The sequence below is a fragment of the Lepidochelys kempii genome, unplaced genomic scaffold, assembly GCF_965140265.1.
Source record: "Lepidochelys kempii isolate rLepKem1 unplaced genomic scaffold, rLepKem1.hap2 scaffold_95, whole genome shotgun sequence".
Taxonomy (NCBI): domain Eukaryota; kingdom Metazoa; phylum Chordata; order Testudines; family Cheloniidae; genus Lepidochelys; species Lepidochelys kempii.
The window spans coordinates 56,250-62,718 of record NW_027333649.1 but is presented as its reverse complement, the minus strand read 5'-3'; the positions used below and the strand labels follow the sequence as shown (position 1 = coordinate 62,718).

General features: G+C 58.6%; 1 long non-coding RNA gene across 1 annotated transcript; it reads right to left on the bottom strand.

Moving 5' to 3' along the window:
• Window positions 1–4,059: 4,059 nt before the first annotated feature.
• On the bottom strand, window positions 4,060–5,190 carry LOC140904859 (uncharacterized). The gene is made up of 3 exons (XR_012156662.1): window positions 5,125–5,190; window positions 4,550–4,629; window positions 4,060–4,112 (listed from the first exon to the last, which is right to left on the bottom strand). It is a non-coding gene; the product is annotated as an uncharacterized lncRNA (long non-coding RNA).
• Window positions 5,191–6,469: the final 1,279 nt, after the last annotated feature.

The following is a 6,469-nucleotide window of genomic DNA, read 5'->3' as shown; positions in this document are numbered from 1 at the left end:
GTCAGTTCCTGGCCCCCACCCCAAGCTCCTGAGTCGATTGCAGCTGCTTACCGTGACCCCCATCAGTTGCTGGGCTTCCCCCAGGAGGGAGTAGACAAGCACCAGCCCAGCCTGGCTGACACGTAGCACGGGGTCGTGGATAGCCAGCACTGCTGTCTGAAGGAAGGATCTTTTCTGACCGATGGAGAAGAATTTTCCAAAGACCTAAAACCAAGAGGACATGAGGCTCGAGCAGATTGGCCAGAGCCAGCCTCCAAGTCCTGGCTGTAAAATGACATCACCGTCTAGTGCCCCAAAGGGCGGGGAAGAGAGCTGCTGTGGCCAAGGCAGTTCATTCCCCAGGAGGCTTTCAGGGTCCCAGGGCTCAGGGAAGCCCCTTTATTAAAAGGTCACACATGCTGAGGGACCAAAGCCTCCAGTGGTTCTTTCGGGAGGGCAATTTCTGGCAGGGGCCAGAATGGGCTGGAAATGGATCTCTAATGTGTGTGAGCAGGCCCACTCTGCTGTGCAGGGCACCAAGACGACAGGGGACCCTGTGTTGCTTCCAGCAGAGAGATTTCCTGCACCTCAGCGGCTACAGGAGTCTGTGTGTGCGTTGTGTGGGGCGAGGGGGTTGGAGCTGACAGACCAAAGGTCTCTTCACCCCAGCTTAGTGATTTCTCTCATTGCTGGGAATGGCCTCTGCATCTCCTTGGTTTCTTCAAGGGGAATCCAACCTGCAGCCTGACAAGGACAAGAAGACTCATGGCCCAGTCCCCATCCCAGACGCTCCTCGGAGACTTTTCTTCCGCTGCAGCAATTCAGCTTGTGGGAGGCGGGACAAGCTCACACAGTCTTTCTCACGGGGCGTCTGTGGAGCAGCGTTCTGTTGATGCCCTTGTCGATCCAGGAGCCGCTCCAGGTCCTCCTCTGTGATGTTGTGGCAATCACCCATTTCACCTTTGACTCCAGGCTGGGGGCATTGTGTTACGGTGTGTTCGAAGGTTTGGATATTCTCACCACAGTTGTGAGATGGGGGTGGGAGGGTGTCTTTGATTTTCTACTTGTGCAGCAAGAAGCCGCAACTTGTCTCAGTGACAATGTGCTTCTTTGGAACAGTGGCTGAGGTCCAGATACTCTGCCATTCCCTGGCCAGGGCTGGAGACATGAGGGGGGCGCATGTGGTCCATATTGGCTCTGGAGCTCACTATGTCCCCTACCCAGTTCCCAGGTTGGGGCATTCTGCTTCCTGACCGGCAATGGAATTGGGCAAAGCCCACCTCCTTTCTCTGCTTCTACAGGGTGCAGGGAATTAAACAAGGGTCTGATCAAGCAATCGTGACTGACTGACTCAGGGCTCTCCTCTCAGACACTTGGGGATCAGCCAGGGGGACAAGGAGAAGAGACACCCAGAGCCATAATCCTATATAAACTCACCCACCAGGGGATCCTCCTTATGCCACGGAGCAATGCAGCCATGTAAGACACTCAAATCACGGCAACTAGCGAGGTTCCAATGGGGGACCTTTAGCACCAGCCTGTGCCACTGGTAGCTGGATGAGGAACTCTGAGCTGGAAATAAGGAGTGGGCTCTTTTCCTGTCTCCAGGAGGCATCCACTGCAGGGAACCCAGCCAGCCACACTCCCTGAGCTGTGTCATGCCCTGGCACAGTGCCCTTACCTCCCCCACTCTGGCTGTGTTCTTGTAGCCCAAGAGCCTTCTGTCCTGGTGCCAGTCATAGCACCAGAGATCTTCCACGTCATGTATGGTCAGGCCTGGAAGAGAGAGAGAGAGAGAGAGAGAGAGAGACTTTTCTCCTCATTCTGGTTGCAGTTTCTGTGTCCTTCCAATCCCATTGGTGGCTCCACAGTGGAGTGGAGAAGAACAGAGGCAGAGAGAGACTTGTCCTCCAGCTGGAGTCAGTCTGAGAGAAATGGTCTGGGGTCCCATTATCCACCTGTGGTCACTCTCAGTCCCCTATTGGGTTCCGTGTCCCAGCTGGGTTCCTTACCCCTCTGTTGGAGCAGCAGTTGGTAGAGCCGGTAAGTCCCCTCCCTGGCCTGCCGGCTGATGTCCTTGTCTGGATCGCTGACAAATAGAGCCAGCTGGGCCACATGGTGACCCATCCTAGGGAACTCAGCTGAGATCTAATGGAAGGGAGAGGAGAGGGGACTCCATCAGCATTTTCCTGTCAGCTCCCCTGGGCCAGAGGGCTCCTTCCCCTTAGCTCCTCTGCAGCAGATGCTGGGGGAGAGGAGCTTGAGATAGACCCTTCATTTGCTCTGCTGCCAAGGGAGCCCGGAGCTGCTTTGGGATGCCAAGCAGGGGTGGAGCATGGGCTCCTTAAAGGCCCAGGGACAACACTGAACCAGGACAAGAAGAACTTGACTCAAGCCGAGCTCAGTCCCTGCTCTGACTCTGCCTCCCCATGAAGAACCCTCCTAAGCCACAGCCCCGGCAGCAGCAAATCCTGCAGCCCGCTGGAGCTAGCCTGCCTCTGCCTGGAGCCAGCAAGCTGGGGTCGGAGGTCACATACGTCAAACTCAGGGAGGGAGACTGTATATCTCAGCAGGGTTGTGCTGCTCCTGATGGCCCTGGCTCGCTCCTGCGACACCCTGGACACGACCCACAAGTTGATATCCTGTGGGGAAAGGAGGCAGGTCAGACTCAGTGGCCAGGTGCACCTGCTTTGCAAATGAGCCCCCCACGCCCCCAGCCCCAGGGGCCTGAGACATTCTGAACAGGGGGGAATATCTGAGGCCTTGATGGCAGAGCTTTAGAAGGGGATTCTTTCCCCCTGGAAACAGCTTGTACCCTGCAGGTCACAACTTGTCAGCGTCTCTCTCGATTGGGACAACGTTCGGGGTCAGGGCTGGTCCCATCCTCCCAGAACTCCTGATTCCTGAACAGTTCACCAGAAAGGAGACTGAACCCTCGGCCCTTCCCTGCTACAAAAATCCTTGGGGGGATGGAGGGAGTGACTGAGAACACAATCCCCCCAGGAATTTCAGAGCAGATCAGAGGGAAGGGCTGATTCCCTGGGCTCCTCCTGTTTCTCTAGGAAGGAGCGTGTGCCTCTCCTCTGAGAACCATCTCCCAAATCTCATGGGGTTTGTGTGTTGGAGGGGTGGGGGAAGGGTGGGTTTTCAGACTCTCACTCCCCAAGACAGCCAGGAGCCCTGTGCTTAGTGCTCAGCAGAACCAGGCAGAGCTCTGGCTTGAAATCCCAGCTCTTTCCTCTGTCCCTCAAGAAGGAAGGACCTGACACTGCATTGCACTGACCTCCCCAACCAAGGACGGCCCACTGGGGACCCAGCTAGGAGGACACAGTAGAAAATGGATCTTCCAGCCTCTCCTTACCAGTCCCCCAAAGAGTTCAGGTGAAATGGGGCTCACCTCCAAGATGAAGTGGAGCCTGTCTGTGTCTGGGGACTCTGCCAGCAGGTTCCCCAGCATGGCATCCAGGACCTCTGGGATGACTTTGTGCAGAGCCTGCAAAGCATAGGTCAGAGTTAGGGAACCTGGGCCTACACGTGCCACAGGATGGGAAGAGGGGTCTCTGGGAAGCACTGGGGAGACTCCAAACACATCTCCTGGCCTCTCTCCTTCACATCCCACGGCAGGCAATTCGCAAGAATTGATGACCCCTGGACCTTTGATCCATGAGCTTAGCAGGTCTCTGCAGAGGATCTTGTAGGCAGAAGAGTATGAAACAGCCAACTTGCTATGGATGGAAGCTGGGCTTCTGGATAAAACATGGCTTATGAAAGAAAGAAAGAAAGAAAGAAAGAAAGAAAGAAAGAAAGAAAGAAAGAAAGAAAGAAAGAAAGAAAGAAAGAAAGAAAGAAAGAAAGAAAGAAATCCCCCAGGGAGGGGTAATATCTTCCCTGCTGGAGGGAAGAATCCAACCCTGCAGCTTGTTCCAACTCTGTTACCCCACCCCTAAATCTGGAGCTCTAGCGAATCAAGGGAGCAGGGACCAAGGAGCACTCTGGAAAAGTAAGAGGATGGAGGAGGAGGAGGTACCTGGATGTCGGTGGCGTCCTTCTCCGTGTCCAGGGTGAAGACGGAGTGAAGGGCAGCTCGCAAGAGGTGGGTCTCTAGGGCTGGCTCCAGGGCAGGTTTCATGGTGCTGGCAAGAGAGAGGAGCTGGTATTAGACTGTACAGTACAGGGGTGGGACTGTCGCCAACACAGACACCAACCCACAGGGATAGAGGCACAGGCTGGCGAGAATGGAAACTGAGGCACTTAGCTAGGGAATGACAAGGCCAAGGCGTCAGACAGACAGTGGCAGGACAGGAATAGCTCCTGTTCCCTGGAGCCTGCTGCCCCTCCTGTATCTGAGCCCGGGAGTGAGCCCCTCCCCAAGGCCCCTGTCATGTTATGGAAGTGAAAAGAAGAGCCCTGCCAGGAGAGAGTGACCCTTCCCACCCCACCATCTCTGCCAGAGGCACCACTCTTGGGAGGTAACCTGGGAGGGACAGTGACGGTGACTCCCAGCCTTGGGCCTGAGCAGCACTGGGGTGAGGGGAGCCGGCGGAGTGGGGGGGTGGGGCTGTCTCGGTACCAGAGGTTGCCCACTGCAGCCAGGGAGTGGGCGAGGACGGCGCTGGGTGACGAGTCGTCGGGAAGCTCCTCGATGAGCTCCTGTGAGACGCGAAGGAGACAAAGGAGCATGTGAGATTCAGGCCCGACTGACACCTCCCAGTGGTGAGATGACACAGCCACTGCCCCACGTGGCCAGCAGGATCCCCCACAACCTCCCGCTCCTCCGATTCCTTCCTGCGCATCCGACTTGTCCCCCTTCCCGGATTCCTGCCCAGCTCACTCCCAATCCCCTTCTTTCCTCCTCCCTGTCAAAACATCCCCCATTTAGCCCCATCCCGATGACCGATCTGGGACCATGTGATTCCCTGTCCCCCACTCTCAGCTGCCCTCCAGCCCCACAATTCCCCCCCTGCCCACTACCCACCAATCTCAGAATTTCTCCCTTCTCTTCTCCCAAGTCTTCAGCGACAGCAATCCCTGCCCTCTGCTGCCCCCTCCAACAGTACCCAGCCCCCACCCATTAGCCTGGCCATACCCTTGCCAATCCCATGTCTCTCTCCTCTCGCCAGCTGCCATATGGCATGTCTCACTCACCACGATCCTCTTCACCACAGCCGCCTTGCAGCAGCGCGGCTCCAGCGTGTCCTCCCCTCTCTCCCGTGCAGCCAGACATGTGGGGTAGATGGCCTGAAGGAACAGGAGCTGCTGCCCCTCATCCTGTACCCACCAGGAGTGGGGTATAGCGAGAGAGAACCTGTTAGCGAGGGACCTTCCTGCCCTACCCAAACCAGCTCCAGGGCTCAGGCCTCAATGGGAGATTGTGGGGACCCGCCGATTGTCCAAATCCCCCACCACTCCTACGCAAGCAGGATCAGGAACTGGGACAGTGCCTGTCGGGGGAGACAACCTTGGCTGTTGTGGGACAAACACCCCCATCTTGGGGGTCCCACATCATGGATGTAAAAGGGCCCCATTAGGGGTGGTGGATCAGGAGGGACAAGACCCTCGGCAGGGGATGGGGATGCTGGGAAGGGACAGGGCCATCTTGGTTCCAGCCCAGGTGGGGAACATTTGTACCTTATCTCTGCACTGGAGCTGCTCTCGGATGACCTTGAGAGCAGCTTCATCTTTGGCCACGTCCACCCCTTCCTCCTGCTCCGAATCCAGGGGGGTCCCTGCAGCAGGGAGGGAAGGACAGGGGCGTGGTGGGCAGAGCAGGATTCAAGACCCCCCTTCCCACCTCAGGCCCCCAGGGCAGATGGGGCCCCAAACCTCCCTCTCAGGGATGCCTTCAGCCCCCAACAGCTGCCAAAGCCCAGAGCAGAGCCCCCCTCCCCTGCCCAGGACTCCAGGGGAGGTGCCTGTTCCCCCCGCCCGGAGCAGCATGGACCAACTGGCAGCAGCTCTTCACGCCCCCACCCCCAGGTCCCCGTGCGGAAGGGGCAGCTGTGTGACGGCTGCTGCTGTCCGTGGGGTTCGCGGGGCTCAGGCCAGACACCTGGGCTGGGGACCCCCCCCCCCCCCCCCGGATCCCTGGGAGAGCGTCTGGGCCCAGGGTGTTCACATCCCGTCCTCAGCCCTCCCGGAGCCCAGCCTGGCTCCTCACCTGGAACAAAGCAGTGGCGCCCGTCGGCCTGGCTGCTGCCAGAGGCCCAAGTGCTGCCGCTGTCCCAGGCTGAGCTGCCGGTGCTGGGCCAGGGACCTTCCACCTCCTGGCCGGCGGGGGCTGGAAGGTCCTCAGAGACCGGGCAGGGCGAGGCCTCCTGATGGGAAGGAGGGCTGGGCTCCTGGGGCCGCTGCTGCCCACAGAACAAGCCCCAGAGCCACCCTGCCCGGCGCCCCTCCTGGGCTGGGTCCTGTCTGCCAAACCGCAGCCTGGGCCAGCTCCACTGGGGCCTGGTCGGGGCCGCTCCCAGCTCGGCGCCTGCGCCGGGAGCCG